Source organism: Leucopleurus acutus, assembly GCF_964270905.1.
Source record: "Leucopleurus acutus genome assembly, chromosome: 2".
Lineage (NCBI taxonomy): Eukaryota > Metazoa > Chordata > Mammalia > Artiodactyla > Delphinidae > Leucopleurus > Leucopleurus acutus.
The window spans coordinates 94192521-94213713 of NC_139143.1; positions in this window are offsets into that span (position 1 = coordinate 94192521).

Consider the following 21193-nt stretch of genomic DNA (forward strand, 5'->3'; position numbering starts at 1 on the left):
GTCTACTGGGCACTATTCTACATAGTAGGTACAATGTTATTCTCAATTTATAGTTGAGAAAACTGAGACACAGATTAAGTAACTTAACACGTTGTAATTGACAGAAGCAAGTTCAAACCCACATCTGTCAGACTTTAAAACCTAAGTCTTACCTGTTTTGTTTTATGGCTACTGTATATTCTAATTCTAATTTTTTCTTAATATATTTTCAAAAAAAGACAAATCTGTATTCCACATTGTCTGATAAAGAGCATAAAGAACTATGTAATATGTTTTAGGACATTATAAATCTAATATATATAAACTTGTTGGTATTTTAAAAGTAAGCTTCATATATCTAGAAATTTCAGTTATATGGAAGATAAAGGACAATGCCTTCACTTGTTCATGTGTCGGTTCAAGGAAGGTTTGATTGCATATCTTTTATGTTTGTCTTAACCATTCCTTAAAGGACCCACTTAATGTAAGATTCCTTCACCTCTGGGGTGATTAACTCATCGAGGTTTGCATGAGACTTTTCCTAGTTTAGCACCCTTAAGTCCTGTACCCCAGGAAACCCTTCCCTCAGTCCTGGGAAAATCAGGATAGTTGGTCACTTTACCTTCACAATACATGTGGGTGCTTTAACGTTGCTTTTGGATGATGGTGATGATTATAAACAGGATCTGATAGGTTTGAGTCCTCTCTTGGGGAGAAAGACATAAGTTGTTGAGTTTCTTTTTCTCTGGAGCACCTCAAGTGATGGGGAAACTTTTTCCTGAAACCTCATTTCATTTTTAGTTTTTTGTCACTTGTATACATTTCTTTTGCATCCTGAACTAAAAATCTACCTCAATGAAGCTTCCACTCACATCCCCATGTGATTACATGTTAAATATTTAAAGAAATCAATCATGCCCCCCAATCTTTCACCTTCAAACAACAATTGTCTCCTAATAATTCAACATTTCTCATATTCTTTTACCATAATGATTATTCTCTTCTGAATATAGTTCAGTTTTTTGTTTGTTCGTTTCATTTTGGTTTTGTTTTTTTGTTTTTTTTGACCGCGCCAAGCGGCATGCAGGATCTTAGTTCCCTGACCAGGGATTGAACCCGTGCCCCCTACACTGGAAGGGTGGAGTCTCAACCACTGGACCACCAGGGAAGTCCCTGAATACAGTTCAGTTTGACCCTAAACCCTCTTATATTGTCTTTTCCAGAAAGCTAATCAGCAGAGTATGTCACCTCCTTTGTCTAGAATCTATGCTTCCTTTAATTCAGCTTAATATCTGAGTATTTTTCTTGGCAGTCATTAACTTAGGTTGAGTTCCTATCTACTAAAACTTCCAAGCATTTTTCTTATGTGCTTCTGCTATGCTATATTTCTTATCCCGTACACGCAGTTAATTTTTTCTAGCTCGAAGTAAAGTGCCTTACATTTTACTCTGTTAAATTTTCAGTCCCCTCCCCATTTTTCTAAAATCACCCATTCCCAGCTTTGATTTACAGGTTTGATGAGCATACTTTCATGTCAATAATAGAACTGTTAAAAGGACAAAGCCTTCACTGGGGATCCTTCCTTATTTTATATTAATCTATCAATTAGTCTTCAGTTACAATAATTCAACCATTTGAAATTAATCGAATTTGTTAATAACAATATATCTTTACTAACTTCACCCCATACAAAACCAATGTGGCAGGAGAGTGAACTCAGCAACAATAGAAAACGCTCTGTGATGATGAAGTATTTGCTGCTTCTGACAAAACTGTGGAATTGCTTTCTAGACCGCGTGTTTTTCCACCAAAGAAGGCATTTCTCATTGTAATTCTCTGCTTTATTTACTGGGCTTGGCACTGAATAAGTTTTGTTATTAAGGAAGACCAAATCTTGTCTTTTTGTTTTTAAACAGATTTATTTATTTATTTATTTTTGGCTGCGTTGGGTCTTTGTTGCTGCGTGCACGCTTTCTCTAGTTGTGGTGAGCAGGGGCTACTCTTCATTGCAGTGCACGGGCTTCTCATGGCGGTGTCTTCTCTTGTTGTGGAGCACGGGCTGTAGGCGCGTGGGCTTCAGTAGTTGTGGCATGCGAGCTCAGTAGTTGTGGCTCGTGGGCTCTAGCGCGCAGGCTCAGTAGCTGTGGCACATGGGCTTAGTTGCTCCGTGGCATGTGGAGTCTTCCCGGACCAGGGCTCGAACCCGTGTCCCCTGAATAGGCAGGCGGATTCTTAACCACTGCACCACTAGGGAAGTCCAGGAAGACCAAATCTTCTCTTAAAGAACAAAGATTTACCCTTGTTAAGGGTGTTCCAAAAATATATCACAGATTTCTTAGGTAAGTCCACAAGAGGAGTTCCGAATAGGCTTAAGAAGACATATACCATCTTCCAAATGTATTCCTCTAAAGGAGAGGACACTTTTCGGAAGGGTAAGTTTTGCTGTGTTTGTTAAGCCATCAAAGACAGTTTAACCTAGTAGTCAAATACATTAGCTTTGGCCTGGTTCAATGCCCAGTTCTACCACTTGCCAGCTGTTTGACTTTGGGCAAATATATCAACGCTTAGCATGGTGCCTGGCATCTAGTGAGAGCTATTAAAATATAAGTAACTACTATTTATTAAGCATCACTTTATGTTAGGTACTGCATGAAGTGCTTAATATGCTGTCTCATTTGTTTCCAAACAATTCTGTGTTGAGGACACTTTTGTTATCTCCAAATCACAAGTGAGAAAAATTGAAACAGAAAGATTACGAAATTTGCTTAATTTAATAATGGAAGAAAGGATATATACCAAGTCTCTCTGACTCCAGACCAGGATCCCAAACACAAGTTTATCCTGCCAGTCCCTGAATATAGATTAAATGCTCACTAGGTCTTAATAACTTTAGGAGTATGAGTAGGAAGGATGCTGACTACCAACCAGTCAGGGAGCTTCCAGGGACCCCAAAAGGTCCTCCACGGCATAGTTTTACTTTGATGACTCACCAGAGTGTAGTTCTGGTCCTCAGTCCTATAGGCTTAGAAATTCAATCAATTAACACATAGATTGTGGATTCATCTCCCAGAGCAGACTCAAGCTTCCAGAAGCTGGTATTCAAAGTCAGAGCACCAGTTTATTCATAATGAAAATTATGAATAGAAATAGAAATAGAATAGCCAAGGGCTAAAACATTCATGTCCTGTGACCGGCACCTGAGAATCAGATTTTAAGAGTAGGCTGCTTGCAGAGCATGGAATCAGAAACAAGGGTGTCTGTTTTATGTATGAATGTTTGATAGAACCAAACTCATCCAACTCCAAAGCAGCAATTTACTTGCCTGTAGAATTGAACAGGCCAGTGTAACCTCTCACCTAAAAACACTTGGATAAACACTGCCAGCATTTGCTTCTTTTTTTAATTTTATTTATTTATTTTTGGCTGCATTGTGTCCTTGCTGCACGTGGGCTTTCTCCAGTTGCAGCGAGAGGGGGCTACTCTTCATTGTAGTGCACGGGCTTCTCATTGCGGTGGCCTCTCCTCCCTGCAGAGCACGGGCTTCAGGCACGCAGGCTTCAGTAGTTGTGGCATGGGGGCTCAGTAGTTGTGGCTCGTGGGCTCTAGAGCCCAGGCTCAGCAGTTGTGGCGCACGGGCTTAGTTGCTCCGTGGCATGTGGGATCTTCCCGGACAAAGGCTCGAACCTGTGTCCCCTGCATTGGCAGGCAGATTCTTAACAACTGTGCCACCAGGGAAGCCCCAGCATTTGCTTCTTAGACCTTTTCTTCCTGTTTTGAGGAATGACCAATTCTTTCCTGAATTTAGGTTACAGCATAATTCTTCTTTTACTAAGATTTTGGTTGATTGATTGGATTGATTGATTGCCGCGCGGCTTCCTAACCAGGGATTGAAGCTAAGCCCTTGGTGGTGAAAGCGCCGGAGTCCTAACCACTGGACCACCAGGGAATCCCCAGATTTTGAACAACTATACTTTGATCCATTATGCATTGATTTGAAGGTTTAAATCTAAAAGGGCATCTTTAGTTCCAGGTTCTTAGGGGAAAGTCCTCTCACTGAGGCCCAAAAGTACTGACAGCGACAATAAGAGACAAGACCCCTCTGGCGGAAGCTGCCTTCTCCTTCCTGAAGGTTTTGCTGGTTGGATCTCTAGCTTCAGAAACAGACTGTTGCTATCCATTTCCGCCCATCTACTGAAAACTAAAAGGTACCAAAAACACTGTTCTGCAGCTACTGTAGAGATAGACTGCTTGGAGGAAGATTTACGTGGCTCTGCAGACTCCTTCGGCTGTGCCAGCTCTGGGGGAGTCGGGGGCACACGGTGTTAGGTGACTTCTTTCCTTGGCTCTTTGCTGTAGGTCCAGGCAGCTACAGCAGCAGCAGCCATTCCTACTCTCATATAGAGCTTCCAGAATGCCGGGGAGTCTCCTGCTGGTAACAACACGGAATTTATGAATTTCTTGCAACTAGTGAAGAGAAGGCTGGAAGCCCTGCTGGCTAGAGCAGTCAAGACTTAAAGGAGGGAGCGACTTCCCTGGCGGTCCAGTGGTTAAGACTTTGCCTTCCAATGCAGGGGGTGCGGGTTCAATCCCTGTCGGGGAGCTAAGATCCCACATGCCTCCTGGCCAAAAAAGCAAAACATAAAACAGAAGCAATATTGTAACAAATTCAATAAAGACTTTAAAAACGGTCACATCAAAAAAAAACACAAAATTGGGCTTCCCTGGTGGCACAGTGGTTGAGAGTCTGCCTGCCGATGCAGGGGACACGGGTTCGTGCCCCGGTCCGGGAAGATCCCACATGCCGCGGAGCGGCTGGGCCCGTGAGCCATGGCCGCTGAGCCTGCGCGTCCGGAGCCTGTGCTCCGCAACAGGAGAGGCCACAACAGTGAGAGGCCCGCGTACCACACACACACAAAAAAAAACACATAATCTTTAAAAAAACGAAAGACTTGAAGGAAGCTGCTCCCAGAACCTTTGGGCCCAGGGTAACTGCAGAGTTTAAAGTCAAGTAATGGATGCCTCACTGCCTACATGTGCTATGCAGCAGCTATGAACAGCAGGTGATGACAGGGAACGAATGGTGTGGACAAACTCCTCTCTCTTCTCCTTCTGCAGGTGAGGATTTTACACATCTTCAGGGTACAAGGAAAAGGAAGAGGGTCCTGCCAGAGCAATATTTTTCCAGCACTACTGGACTGCCACATTGGAAAGGTCAAGAACTGAAGCCCTTTTGAGGCCTACCATTCCCAGCTCCATTCTGCCAGATGGAAAGAATTTCAGGTAGACCCAAAGCTCCTGGTGCATAAACACAGGACACTGGAGACTCGATAATAGCCACAGCCTCTCCCTGGAGAGATCTCTAGATGGTGCTGGGAGAGGGGTAGGGTGAATCAGGGAAGCCAAGCCACTGGTACTGATTCTCTTCACTCAAGGCCAACCGGGGGACTAGACTGTCAGGTCCACCCCCTCGAAGTATCATGATTTACCATATCCCACCTTTCCTCAACAATCATACATTAAAATGACGCTCCTACCAGTGACTGAGGGTTAACTGAGTAGAAGACTTGGCCCCTTGATGACTCCAGATTCTTGCATGGAGTTTGTTTTCTGAACATTCCTCTCTGTACGCTCCCCTCCCTACGCACAGAGGTATATTCCAGATCTTTCTCCTGTATCTTTGGCTTGGCTCAAGCCCCTGATCCCTCCACTGTGGAGACTAAAAGCAGGGAGATGGCCAAAATAGGCAGTCAGGGAAGGGCACAGGCATTCCGTTTGCATCTGCTCAGTCTCTCAGCAATCCTTGTGTCAGGGAACCGCTCAAGTTTCCAGGCTGGGGCCAGAGAGAGAGGCTCCCCTTCTTCACTCCCAGTGTGAGACATGGAGCAAGGTCTCTCAGGGGCTGTCTCCTGAGTGCGGAAAGTCATAGGTACTGGTGTTGAATGTGGGTGTTCTCCAGAGGCTCCCTTCTCGATGTAATTCCTCAGAGCTGTTTCCTGGGTCTGTTTGAGGCAGGGTCGAATGACTGTGCTCCCAACATGACTCCTTGCCCTTTCTCTCATTGTCATTGGCTCTCACGGGAGTTGTTCCTCATGGTTGCACAGGTAACACCTATTATTGTTGTTGTTGTTATTTTTAACACTCAAGAGAACCGACACGCAGGGTTGAAAGAGTTCCACAAAGCCAGGCAGTAACGGCAGGTGACCACTTTGGCAAGGCTTGCTTGACTGATTGACTGTTGAGTATTGACATGTGCAATGTGGATGTGCAACTCGATGATGTGGAGGGAAACAAAGATGGGTGAGAAAGCAAGATTCTCTCCTCCAGGAGGTTGCATTATACTGGAGGCTTAGCTGCACATATAAATCACTGAAATATAAGGTGAGGACAGAAAGGGAGGTCACAGTTACCCTCTCCACACCTGGAAAAGTTGAAGGAGAGCATTTTCAACTGTCAGGCCATCAGGCAGATGCCTGTTCATCTCCTGGGGTAGTCTGATTCTGCTTTTGCCTAAGAAGCCAACACTAAGGTTAGTAAAGTCAATCGTAACATGTTAAGCACCATAAAGTAAGTACTTCGTAATGCCCTATGTGCATATAACAGGAGCTCAGTGTGTTATCGCTTTCTTTTATTTATTTATTTTGCAATACGATACGCGGGCCTCGCACTGTTGTGGCCTCTCCCGTTGCGGAGCAACAGGCTCCGGATGTGCAGGCTCAGCGGCCATGGTTCACGGGCCCAGCCGCTCCGCGGCATGTGGGATCTTCCCAGACCAGGGCACGAACCCGTGTCCCCTGCATCGGCAGGCGGACTCCCAACCACTGCACCACCAGGGAAGCCCTATCACTTTCTTTTAAATGGATCTGTTTTAAATTAATGAAATAGGTTGACCGCAATTCACTTCCTTTTTATGAAAGGGAAAGAGAATTAGAAAAATAGAAGGGAGAAGTAGAAGCTGCACTTCCCTTCCCTGTTCCTCAGGGCAACTAACAAGAGAACAAAAAGGGTTCAGTACCAGGAATAAAGTTGACTCATACTCTTAGGCTTTCTCTCCTTTTAGAACACATTGAAGACTTGGAATGGGGTAACATTCATTCTCATAGGGAAACAGATAAAGTCGCCAAGGAAGAGAGGGTAAGGAGGGAACAGGGAAAATGAGGTGAAGGAACGGGAGGCAGTGGTTGCTGCACTGCTTTTGACAATCTCTTCATCTCAGAAGAAAAGGCTGTCCCAGGGAAATTATATTCCAGGCAGAGTGATGAGGATGAATAGAAATCATATATATTCTGGCCCAACATGCTAGGGGAAGAAAGTAAGTCTTGTGACAACATAAATAAATATACCTTTGTGGCCTTGTACCAGCTCAAGGTCCGCAGGTCTAGAAAACTGAAAAACAAAATCAACAAGAGTGTAGGCCCTAATATACAGAATTGGTAGTAAAGAGAGGAGGTGGACATTTCCCAAGGCAGGAATCTCAATGAGTGCCATTGAGTAACCTTAGGTCAAGAGATGAGAACCAAACATCCAGGAGATGGCCCAAGGTACATGGAAGACTTATATAGGACAAGGACATCATACCTCTTCCACAAGTGCACCTCAAAATAGTAACATGAAGGAAAACAGGGCATGGGGAGCTCTGACACTGGGATCTGGCTTTCTAGATAAAGGGGTAAAAATGATGTCTTATCCTCCAGTAAATTCATTTTTTCCTGTATCATCTGTCAGTTGTCTTTACACTATTTAAATATTGATGTTTGTTTTTCTATAAACTATAAACTACTTGAGGGCAGTGATCATACATTTGTACCTTTGATGGTAACTAGCTCAGCGCCTGTTCTCATTAGATCACTAAGAGACGTTGTTTGATTTAATTTTATAGGAGAATTGGACTTCAAGGGTCAACAGCTGCAAGGGCCAGCAATCCATAGGTCTGGCCAAGAATTTCCATGAGGCAAGGCAACATTTGGCAATTACTAGGGCATTCCAGTGAAGTGAAGAGGAGTGTCAGGTTTTGCAATAGTTCTGCAAATAAGATAGATTTTCTGGAGTGGCTGGTTTCTCGGAAAATTATGTGCTGAATGGCAAAAAGTAATCTAGGTTTTCACCTTTATAGAGATCATATATAAACTGCACCAGATTCAAATAGGAAAGGGTGACATTAATAAGTTTTTTTAGATCTATATAGCATTATGCTAGGTACTGCACATGTCGAACATTTAATTTTATTTTATTTATTTATTTTTGATTGCGTTGGGTCTTTGTTGCTGCACGTGGGCTTTCTCTAGTGCGAGAACGAGGGGAGGCTACTCTTTGTTGTGGTGCGTGGGCTTCTCATTGCGGTGGCTTTTCTTGTTGCGGAGCACGGGCTCTAGGTGTGCGGGCTTCAGTAGTTGTGGCTCACAGGCTCTAGAGCGCAGGCTTCGTAGTTGTGTTGCACAGGCTTAGCTGCTCCGCGGCAATGTGGGATCTTCCCTGACCAGGGCTCGAACCCGTGTCCCCTGCATTGGCAGGTGGATTCTCAACCACTGTGCCACCAGGGAAGACCTGCAGAACATTTTAAAAAGTAAGATGCTATTACTACCCTCAAGCTTAGAATCTTAATGTAGAGTCAATGTAAATATAAACTAATCAGAGAGCAATATGAGTGTTACACTGAGTTATAAATTAAACATTACAGCACTGCTGTTGGAGGTGTCCTAAGATGGTGGCCTTGATGTGGGTCTTCAAGACCCCCCAATTTTTGTGGATCTTTGCCCCTTTGAGGCTTTAAAAGTTATCCTGTGGACATTTGAAATATAATAAAGTTTATTGCTTTAGACCCCACCCCACTCCACCTCACTCCCGTTTATTTGTATTTCAAGATAGCATTTCATGTACCTGGTGTAACAATGTGCTTAGCTCTTAACTTTGTAATGCTCTAGCCTTTGAGCTTGAATCTATAACCCTAACTTGTAATTTCAGCTTCACTCAATTCAAGGACTCAAATTCTTCCTGCTAGAAGAACATGAGGAGACTAGGTCACTAATTCAATGATTCAGTCTCAAAGGTAATCAAGCTTTAAGGGGATTCCTGTCTTATACTTCTATTCCCCAGAACTAGATTTCTTGCTGGTAACTTCTCCTCCCACGAATAGAGTTACAGCCCCCCAAACTATATTCTTGTCACTGGGGGCTCTGTTTTCTATGGTCTTTTGGATGCCAACTTTATGCACATCTGAATCGGTTCACATTGTCTAATGCTCACTTAGGTTAACACCCTGAATCTTGGATCCATTTTGGACTTTTACCATAAGTAAAAACTTTCTGCATGGTCCTCGGGGGCTAGTTTTGGCATCAGAGTCACGGAGAAGGCAGTACACTGGTAGCCCAAGGGTCTCTTATTTCAATTGTTTCTGGCTACAAGGCAAGAAGAGCAAGTAAGAGGCTGCAGTTCTGTGACAGGCTCACAGTCATCAACTGTCTGTGATCCAAACAGTAGCACAGATGATTTCTGCTTTAAGGCATGAGACAAGGAAAGAGGTATTTTAGGAAAAAAACTTAATCCAGAATTAAGTGGATTAGATAGCAAGATGATCAAGATACTACATGCCTCAGCATTTATATCAGATCAAACGAGATAATGCAAGCAAAGTACCCAGCACAGTTCCTGGCCCTCGACAAACATTAGTTCTTTGTCCTCTGCATATAAATTTTACAGTTAAAGTGCTTTTGCATACATTAAATCCCCTCCTAAAACCTTCGGAATTAGGTATTTCCCCAAAGAATAGTGACTTGACCCCTGGAGCAGCTCATCTGAAAAACCACAGGGCTGAGAGTCAGACTCAGGTCTTCAGACACTAAAGCCAGTTCTCTTTCCTCTTAACCCCAGACCCTTCTTAATGCATTGCCCTAGATTTGTGAAGGCTTGGACTGGAGTGCTAACAATGGGCTGGAGTTCAGAGAATGATGTGAGCTCCTGGGTAGCTGAGCTTTTGGGGGGCTTATTATTATATATCCTTATTTGTAAAAAAACACAATACTTTATCTCTTCCAAGATACATCTATTTTCACATTTTAACATCTCTGAAATTGAGACAATTGGTCTTTTTCAGTTTTTTCACTGCTCAGCAGTTTCAATGTAGTTGCTATCGTCTGCTCATCCACAAACTTGGTCATTATTCCTGATGGTGTGACTGGATAACTGAAACCCATGGACGTTTTAGTCAAAAAACCATTTAAGCACCATTAACACAAGAAATACAAATCCTAGTTGTTGCCTGAAAACCTTCCCTTGACAACTTCCAGTAAGATCAAGAAAGCACCAGCATTGGGCTTCCCTGGTGGCGCAGTGGTTGAGAGTCTGCCTGCCAATGCAGGGGACACGGGTTCGAGCCCTGGTCTGGGAAGATCCCACATGCCGCGGAGCAACTGGGCCTGTGAGCCACAACTACTGAGCCTGCACGTCTGGAGCCTGTGCTCTGCAACAAGAGAGGCCACGATAGTGAGAGGTCCGCGCACCACGATGAAGAGTGGCCCCCACTTGCCGCAACTAGAGAAAGCCCTCGCACAGAAACGAAGACCCAACACAGCAAAAACAAATACATATAATTAAAAAAAAAAAAAAAAAAAAAGCACCAGCATCAAAACATGTAGAATGGATGTCAGAAGCTTGGAAGAAAGTCTCAGGAAAAAAAATGGTGGAGCCCTGCTTAAAAGGGATGCTGCATCGCCAGTGCTCTTGATGGCACAGAGGGTGATACTGTATTGAAAATACAGACATCAGTGGCTCAGAGTTGAAAAGTGATTCAGCAGACTCTGGGGCTCCCCTGGTGGCGCAGTGGTTAAGAATCCGCCTGCCACTGCAGGGGACACGGGTTCGAGCCCTGGTCTGGGAAGATCTCACATGCCGTGGAGCAACTAAGCCCATGAGCCACAACTGCTGAGCCCGTACTCTAGAGCCCGTGAGCCACAACTACTGAGCCCACGTGCTGCAACTACTGAAGCCCGAGTACCTGGAGCCTGTGCTCTGCAACAAGAGAAGCCACCACAATGAGAGACCCACGCACCACAACGAAGAGTAGCCCCTGCTCGCCACAACTAGAGAAACCCTGTGCGTAGCAATGAAGATCCAACGCAGCCAAAAATAAAATAAATAAGTAAATATATTTATACATTTTTAAAAAAAACTTAAAAAAAAAGCCTCCCTTTTCTCAAGGAAAGTGATTGACAGGGCTGTAACAACAATAAATCACTGTTACAGCCTAGTACTGTGTACTAGCACATAAAAGGTGTTAAATAAATAATAGAAGTTGTATCACTCAAGGTAGTTAATTGAGCAGTCAAACCCTGAATTCTTAATGACTTAACCAACAAAATTCAGCAGTCAAACCCTGAATTCTTAGTGACTTAACCAACAAAAATATGTATCTCACACGTCCTAGGTTGGCAGGCAGTGAAGGTTTGCAGGCAGTGAAGGTTGTGTTGTTCTACTCCACACCTTCACTCAAGTAACCAAGATGACTCAGGATCTACCATCTTGCAGCTGTACACTTGGAACATGTAAATTCCGAGGTCACCCTGAGGGGGAAAAAGGGTTAGGGGAGGCACATCAGCTTATAACTTCCTCAGCCTGAAAGTGATACAAGATTTCCTTCAGCAAAGGAATGTTTGGTGACTACTGTTTATACTACAATAGTCCTATCATTATTTCCTTGAGGACAAGAATGTTCTACCGATATTCCCAAATATCTAGAATAGTGTCTGGCTTATAGTGTTCACTAATAACTATTGAATTAATAAATCAGTGAGTTAATAAATGGCATATTAAGCTGGTTTTCCTTGTTTCAACTACGAATCTACCCTGAAAAGTTTCTAGATAGAATTAGATACTCAAGTTCAGGTTAATATTTCAGAAACACCTAGAGTCAACGAGAAGGCATTTGGGTAAGAATGTATTTGAAGTTGGCAAACTCTTTCTCAAAGTAATTAGATCACATGAAATCTTTTCTACGGGAGCTTAATGATTCTTTAAATTTACGAAAATATTAGGAAACACAGTACTCAACTCTAAAGCCAGTTTGGATTCTAAGTTTTACTTAAAAATGGACACGACTGCAATCTTCCTAAAAATGATTGCTTAGGGAGTTGGAAATAATTTGCCATGATGATAAGAATTCAGATTGTGATACAAAAAGGCAAACAGTAGTCAGGTATGGGGAATTGAGCAATAAGTAGCAGTCGTTTGGGCTCTAATTCAACACCTGTTATTAATATCACCTGCATGATCAGGAATGCACAGAGTTCAACACCAATTTTCACAAAGGAATCTCAAAGTAATTATAAGATGTAATTCATCATTCATTCAACAAATGTTTATTAAAGCACCAAACGTGTGCAAAGCACAATGCTTCGTGGATATTCAGGTGCAAAAGACAGATGTGATTCCTACCCTAATGGAACTTAAAATCTAATAGGGAAGATAGACACTGAACAACTATTATCATAAGCATGACACAGGTTGCAAAAAGGGAAGTACCAGATGCTATGGAGTGATGAACTGGGGGAATTCTTGGTTTTGAGAAGTAAGAAAGTAGAATTAGGAAAACTCTCCTCAAGAAATTAAGATTTCAACTTAAACCCAAAGGATAAAGAGGATTTGGCATTGGACAAGTGAGGGAAGGAGAATTCCAGATGGAGGGAATACCCTGTCTACACAACCCCACTATGAAGTCACTCAGGTTACATGCTTTATCGTATAGCTGGAGAAGTGGTAGAAGAACAAAGTGATTTAAACAACGTTCAGAGAACATTGTTTAACAACTTAATTAGGACCATAGGCCATATTCCTTACCTTTCAGTGCAGAGCACACAATTGTCTCTTTCCTGACTCAAAACAGTAGCTGAGCCAGTCACTCTTTTTTTCTTTTAAATTAATTAATTAATTAATTATGTTTTTGGCTGCATTGGGTCTTTGTTGCTGCACATGGGCTTTTCTCTAGTTGGGGCAAGCGGGGGCTACTGTTCGTTGCAATGCTCAGGCTTCTCATTGTGATGGCTTCTCTTGTTGCGGAGCATGGGCTCTAGGCGCACGGGCTTCAGTAGTTGTGGCTTGCAGGCTCTAGAGCACAGGCTTAGCAGTTGTGGTGCACGGGCTTAGTTGCTCTGCGGCATGTGGGATCTTCCCTGATGAGGGCTCAAACCCGTGTGCCCTGCATTGGCAGGCGGATTCTTAACCACTGCGCCACCAGGGAAGCCCGAGCCAGTCATTCTTATAACCCACCAGGCACATCAACCAGCCATGAACTAGACTGATTTAATAGATATAAATTTATAGCCTGTTTCACAGTGTGCAGGATGAGAACTAAAGAGCCCTAAATGTCTTTCATGCAGGAAGAGGGTAGAGTGTAGTGGCCGAGAGGGAAGCTTCATAGGTGAGAGCCAAGTGCTAAAAGCAGCTGCTCGTGACATTTCCGTCAGCAGTCCTCCCTCCTTCATTGTGTATGAGGTACACATCAGATGTTCTGGTTTATGATTTCAGCTTCAGAGGACATACCCTTTGAGATCTAAGCTCATGTGTCTCTCCCTGGCATGGTCCCTGTTCATTAACTGAACACTAAGCCCATCTGAGACTGATAACTAAATGCTGAGAATACTGGAACCCCTTTCTCCTACCTTCAAGGAGGTCTGGGATCTTGTGGAGTGGTTAAGTCTTAGGCCCAGGTGCCTAGTTGCTGTACTTGCTAGAAGGGGACAAAGCACAGGCTACCAAAAAGATTCTGTCCAGATGCCAGAACCATGTCAGACACAAGGTCACATACAGCTGCTGTCTTCTGTTTGTATCAACCAAAGGACAGTGTATTCTGTTTCCTTTGGAAGACACAGTAGAGACTAACTCATGGAGTTTCCAGGTAAGCCCCACTATATCTGTTAGGTAGACCATACCTATGGAGGGCAAGTCTTTGCCTTTTCATATTGTGTACACCTCTCCAGGTAAATAAAGTAGAAAAAAATCTATTATTTACAGGGGAGATGACAGAGGAAAGCCCTTACAGGCTTTTGCATCTTTGATTCAAGAGCACAGATCCTGATTTGACTGAGATGTCAGCAAATGAAATGATGTTTGCATACCACCTAAGAATCTCCAAAAATTTAAAAGTTCCTGATATTCTGATAATTTAAAAATATATTAATTTAGAGATTTCCATTAAGTATTGGTGTTGAAAACTGTTACTTGCTTCCAAAAATGCTGGGTCAGATAATCACTCGGATTACTTCCCCAAATTATCTCATGCGACTATGAAAACCATTGTAAAGTAAACGCCAAAGGGTTTTCTTTATAAAGAACAAAAATTACATAATGATGACAATAATCTGTTCTGATCTAAATGACAGCAGTCTCTGAGCACCAAGGCTGCTTGCTTTATCGTTAGGAAGCCACATTTAAATGAGTTTTGTGTCAGAAATCTTTTCATAACCGGATATTAGACCCAATTTGAGGTGACTTGAAAGATGGATTTGCTTTGAAAGGAGGGTGTTAAAGTGAGTAGTGAGGTGATATCAGGGCTTCTTAGTCCACGTTATTACCTCTTATAATCAGTCTGTGGCCTTGAGGAAGGTAGCTGGGTGAAAAGGGAGGATGTGAGAGATATTTAAATCAGCATCATGAAGTTGTATTTATTGGTGCTGTTTCAAATGGGCTACTCTGAAGATAACTACAGTGTATGGGTATTTTTTTGGGTGGGGGAGGCAAGTGCCAATTCAAAAACAGGAAGAAAAGCTATGTTACTATGTTATTTAAGATATAGTAAAATCCTAAAATTTTTCCATTTCTTTTCTCAGACTTAAAAGAACACAGTTGCCAACTATTACATTATACAATAAGTAGAAAGGAAGAAAGATGAGATAAAGATTCTAGGAATTAGAAAATCCAATTATTGTTTGGATTCTAAACACTATCTCTGTGCCCTTGGGTAAGTTTAGACTACATTTTTTCATCTATAAAATAAAGGGAGTTGGATTAATTATTTCTAACTCATCCCCCAGTTTGAATAGTCTATGGTTTCATCTGACAGGCAGACTCTCCCCCTTTGTCATCCTTGTTGTGGTATATGGAATGCTCAGTCTTTTCCAGTTTTAAAAAAAAAAAAAATCACTTACCACAGGTGCTTAAAACAAAATAGCTCTCTTATGTAAAGTGTATTCCTTTTTTTTTCAGGTAGTCATGGCACAACTTAAAAATTATAAAAAAAAATCCAAATAAAGATATAAAGAAAATAAATACCACCCTATAATCCCACCACTGAGTAACATTCTTAACATTTTGAGTTATAATCTTCTAATGTTACTTTTGTGCTCATACTTTACTTAAAAAATAAAATCATGATGGATTTGTACTTAGTGTTTTGAAACCTTCATTCTTTAATAATACATCATAAATATTCCCCATATTTTTCTAAAGCATGATTGTTTTTCACGGCTACATTTGTAATCCAACATTTAGAAAAACCAGTTTTTTAGAAAAATATTTCTTTATTTTGGCTGTGCCAGGTCTTAGTTGTGGCATGCAGGCTCCTAGTTGTGGCGTGCGAGACCTAGTTCCTTGACCAGGCATCGAACCCAGGGCTCCTGCATTGGGAGCATGGAGTCTTAACCACTGGACCACCAGAGAAGTCCCGAGAAAAACCACAGTTTAACTCACCTATTATCGTTAAACATCTAGGTTATGTATAGTCTTTATTATAAATAACACTGCACTGAAAAAACCTGTACAAGAATATATGATTACTTCCTAAGGATAAATTCTCATAACTAGAATTACTCCTACTAGCCATGTATGAGAGTGCTGGTTTCCAGATACTCTTGAGAGTTATAAAACTGGTTTTATAATTTAAACACATCTTTGCCAATATGTCTTGTGCAAAACTCTTACATAATTAATTTACTTTTTAATACAGCAGGTTTTTATTAGTTATCTGTTTCATACATATTAGTGTATATATGTCAATCCCAATCTCCCAGTTCATCTCACCCCCACCCCCGCTTTCCCCCCTTGGTCTGGACTTGATAATTCAGAGAAATCCCTGTCGATATCCATATCTGATTATTATTGAATACATTTCTGTATTTTGCTTTGGTCATTTGCATTTCTTTCTTTGGTTAAATGTCTATTCCCACTCTTTTGCCCATTTCCCCACTTGCTCACCACTTTTCTTTTTGAGATATCCTCAAATGCCTCACTTTTTTCAATGGGGTAGAGTTTAGAAGGTGCCCTGCAGATTCAGGGAGATTCACGTTTTTAAATTTTATTCATTTTTTATTAAAGTATAGTTGATTTACAATGTTGTGTTAGTTTCAGGTATACAGCAAAGTGATTCAGTCATATACACAAGTAAGTCCCCTACATATGAATGAGTTCCGTTCTGAGAGCACGCGTATAAGTCCAATTTGTTCATAAGTCCAACAAAGTTAACCTAGGTACCCAACTAACACAATCAGCTATATAGTACTGTACCGCAATAGGTTTACATTACTTTTAGCACAAATAATACATAAAAAACAAACACAAAAAATAAAGAAAACGTTTTTACTCTTACAGTACAGTATCTTGAAAAGTACAGTAGTACCAGCTACATCACTGCTGCTTTTAATCTTGCTTCCAAACATCCTGGGCTTGAAATAAAGATACTGTACTCCTGTACTCTATATGGTACTGTACAGTAAAGTACACAAAAGCACAACTACTTGTAGAGGATGAACATGTGACAATGTACGCCAGACACATGAACCAACTTATGTGATTGGACATGGGAACGTATGTTCGCATCTTTGAAAGTTTGCAACTTGAAGGTTCGTACGTATGGGACTTACTGTATGTACAGTTTTTCAGATTCTTTTCCATTATAGGCTATTACAAGATACTGAATACAGTTTACTAAGCTATACAGCATCTTTCATTGCGGTGCACAGGCTCTTCGTTGCGGTGCGCAAGCTTCTCTCTAGTTGTGGTGCACAGGCTTAGTTGCCCTGTGGCATGTGGGATCTTAGTTCCCCGACCAGGGATCGAATCCATGTCCCCTGCATTGGAAGGCAGATTCTTAACTACTGGACCACAAGGGAAGTCCCAATAATGAAATATTTTTAATTTTATTTATGTTTTTGTTTTTGGCTTGTTGGGTCTTCATTGCTGCTCATGGGCTTTCTCTAGTTGTGGCGAGCGGGGACTACTCTTTGTTGTGGTGCGCAGGCTCTCCTTGTGGTGGCTTCTCTTGTTGCGGAGCATGGACTCTGGGCGCATGGGCTTCAGTAGCTGTGGCTCGCAGGCTCAGTAGTTGTGGCGCATGGGTTTAGTGGCTCCATGGCATGTGGGATCTTCCTGGACCAGGGATCAAACCTGTGTTCCCTGGATTGGCAGGCAGATTCTTATCCACTGTGCCACCAGGGAAGTCCCTGAAATACTTTTAGAAAGACATTAAGACTTCATTAATTTTTTGCATTGAACATTAATAAATCTTAAACATCAGTAAGCCAATACTGGATAAACTGGAGGAACACACATGGCAGGTATTCAATTTTTAAATGTACAACTTCCTAGACTGTATCAAAATTATGATGGCAGAAAAATTTACATTCAGATATTTGACAATTTGACTCATCAGATTATGTGGGTGGATTGGCTAGGTAAATAAAAAGGCAAAAACCTTGGAAGTGGCTACCTTCGTTAGAACTTTCTAAAAAACAAAACAAAACAAAACAAAAAGCTTTCAGTGATCCCGACAGATGCAGTGCTCTTTAGACCCCTTAGGAAAAACACTAAGCTAGAAACAATGGAAACCCACAGCACCCCCTTGCTGGACTCTGACTTACTGGCTGAGCAGGTTATTGTTGATAGCTGATCATTCAAAAGAACAACTTGTAACATCGTGTACAGAATCACAAAGCACATCTTCACAAAGCTTACTGCCCCTTTACCTTTTTCTGAGCCTATACAGATTCTTTTCTGAGCATGTATTTATTATTATTCTCTTTCCTCTTTTTTTATTTTTGTTTTTTGTGTTTTTTGGTTGTTTCATGTGTATAACTATATTTACAATTTATTTTTTAGAAAAGGTAGAAGTTTGTGATAAGTTTTTGATTCTGTAACAAACACTGTCCTATTGACTTAAGGAAATCATTTCACGGTCTTTTCTGGAGCCATCTTTTTACTAAAACTTTAATATTGAAATGTGCTGGTCATGATATTGAAATTAATCTAATGTACCCAAAGAGCAATAAATCTTATCCATCAGAAACTGTTAAGTGAAAAAAGGAGAGGTACAGAATAGTATATACAGTATGCTACCATTATATATATATATATATATATATATGTATATACTTATATATACATAGAATATCTCTAGAAGCATATAAAAGTAACATATTAATAAAAATACTACTGGTAATATTAGTTGACTGTGGGGAGGTGAGGTGAATGGTACTACTGGTAATATTAGTTGACTGTGGGGAGGTGAGGTGAATGGCTGAGGAACTGGGATGTAAGATTTCTTTTTCACTGTATATTCCTTTGTATTATTAAAATTTTGTCCCATGTACAGGAATTAACAAATTTTTACAAATAATTTAATTATAAAAATCTTATTACACATAGTAAGTATTCAATAAACATGGAATGAATGAGTGAATGGATGAATTAAGTACAATGAATGAATGTCTTAAACATGCACTTGGATTACTAAAGCCTTGTGGAATCCGTAAGTATAGCAGTGGTATTGCTAAAATGGATGTGCCAAAACGGTAGCAAACTTTCTGTAAACACCTTCAGAAATGGCAGAAGTGTGGTGCAGCCAGGAAAAGTGCTTTGGTTAATAGAACAACAACATTTTTATAATTGGTTCTAGGCTAGTGCTTTAAAAATTCCTAAGTTGGGACTTCCCTGGTGGTGCAGTGGTTAAGAATCTGCCTGCCAATGCAAAGGGACATGGGTTCGAGTCCTGGTCCAGGAAGATCCCACAAGCCAAGGAGCAACTAAGCCCGTGTACTACAACTACTGAGCCTGCACTCTAGAGCCCACGAGCCACAACTGGTGAGTCCACGTGCCACAGCTACTGAAGTCCACACGTGCTAGAGCCCGTGCTCCACAACAAGAGAAGACACTGCAATGAGGGGCCCGCGCACCACAACAAAGAGTAGCTCCCGCTCACCACAGCCAGAGAAAGTCTGTGAGCAGCAACAAAGACTCAACACAGCCATAAATAAATAAATAATTCCTAAGTAAACAGAGCCAGATTATCTTCCATCCCCTAAATCTACGGAAGAATTACTAATTGGCAAAAACACCTCTTGTTTTTGTCAGGTGTCAGGTCCTGGGATCCCTGGTGGTCTGGTGGGTAAGACTCAGCACTCCCAATGCAAAGGGCCTGGGTTCAATCCCTGGTCAGGGAACTAGATCCTGCATGCATGCCACAACTAAGAGTTCACATGCTGCAACTAAAGATCCCGCATGCTGCAACAAAGTTCCCGTGTGCCACAGCTAAGACTTGACACAGCCAAAATAAATAAATTTTTTTTTCTAAAAAAGGTCCAAGCTTGTCTAGTGGCAGTTTTATCAAACTTCTTCTCACTGCTAAACAGTGAAATTTCATAACTGCATGAAACTAAATGTCTTAAGAAGAGAAACAAAGTCTGAATTGGAAGAAAAAACTAGTCATTTTGTTAGATTCTAAATTGAACCAATCCATTACTCTTTATTACATTACAAGGGATAAGGAACTTTCACATGTATATATATATGGCATATATTTGCTGACCTGGCCAATATTTTTCTGAAAAATTATGAAAGGTAGAGCAAGCAAACTTCAAATCAACATTTTTACTGCATCTTTTACTTCAGTGAAGCTAATCAAGGATTTATACCAAGAGCAAAGTTACTTGAGGCTTTGCTTGCTGCTTCCTATGCTAAGATAAGCAAACCAAGTACCAGCTGTGTCCTCAGGTCAAGTCTCGAGGGCAAGCATGGACCTAAAAAGTGATAGTTTATTGGAGTCAAAATAATAAAGAGACGACACTGGAATTCTAGTTATTCTTGTTGGGGAGGTGAAGGCTGAATTGTGGAATTTACTGCAGCACAGATTTTTAAAGCGTTTTGCCAGAAAAATAAAAGACAATCAGATAAAAGTGGCTTTACATTAAGCAACTCTACATAAAATGCTTACAACAGTGCCTGGCACAGAGGCCGTGCTATATAAATGTTAGTTGTTATTTACCATCATTATTATGCTGACACCACATTGAAATAATCAACCAAGTTGTACTAGCATATACGTAAGTTTATATAAAGCGATCTGTATGATACGAGAAGAAACAGTCCCTGTTTGTAAGAAGTTTATAGCGATACATTGGGAAGGAGAAAAGACAGAAAGTTAAATTGTTAAAGAAAAAAATATTTAAGTTTCTTTGAGGTAATGTCCTTTGCTAGTTCAGCTGGAGTCCTGCATCAAAGGTTGAGAGAAGTTCATAGCCTATTCTTTTTTTTTTTTTAACGTTTTTATCGGAGTATAATTGCTTTACAATGGTGTGTTAGTTTCTGCTTTATAACAAAGGGAATCAGTTATACATATACATATATCCCCATATCTCTTCCCTCTTGCGTCTCTCTCCCTCCCACCCTCCCTATCCCACCCTTCTAGCTGGTCACAAAGCACCGAGCTGATCTCCCTGTGCTATGCGACTGCTTCCCACTAGCTATCTATTTTACATTTGGTAGTGTATATATGTCCATATATACACTACCACTCTTTCACTTTGTCCCAGCTTACCCTTCCCCCTCCCCGTGTCCTCAAGTCCATTCTCTAGTAGGTCTGCGTCTTTATTCCCGTCTTGCCCCTAGGTTCTTCAGAACCATTTTTTTCTTTTTTTAGATTCCATATATATGTGTTAGCATACGGTATTTGTTTTTCTCTTTCTGACTTACTTCACTCTGTACGACAGACTCTAGGTCCATCCACCTCACTACAAATAACTCAATTTCGTTTCTTTTTATGGCTGAGTAATATTCCATTGTAAATATGTGCCACATCTTCTTTATCCATTCATCTGTCGATGGACACTTAGGTTGCTTCCATGTCTTGCATAGCCTATTCTTTTTAAAATAGAGATCACTGATATAAACAGAAATTACACAGTAATAACTTATTGCTTTTCAACAATTTTCATGTCATGAAATTTTTTTTTAAACTAGCATC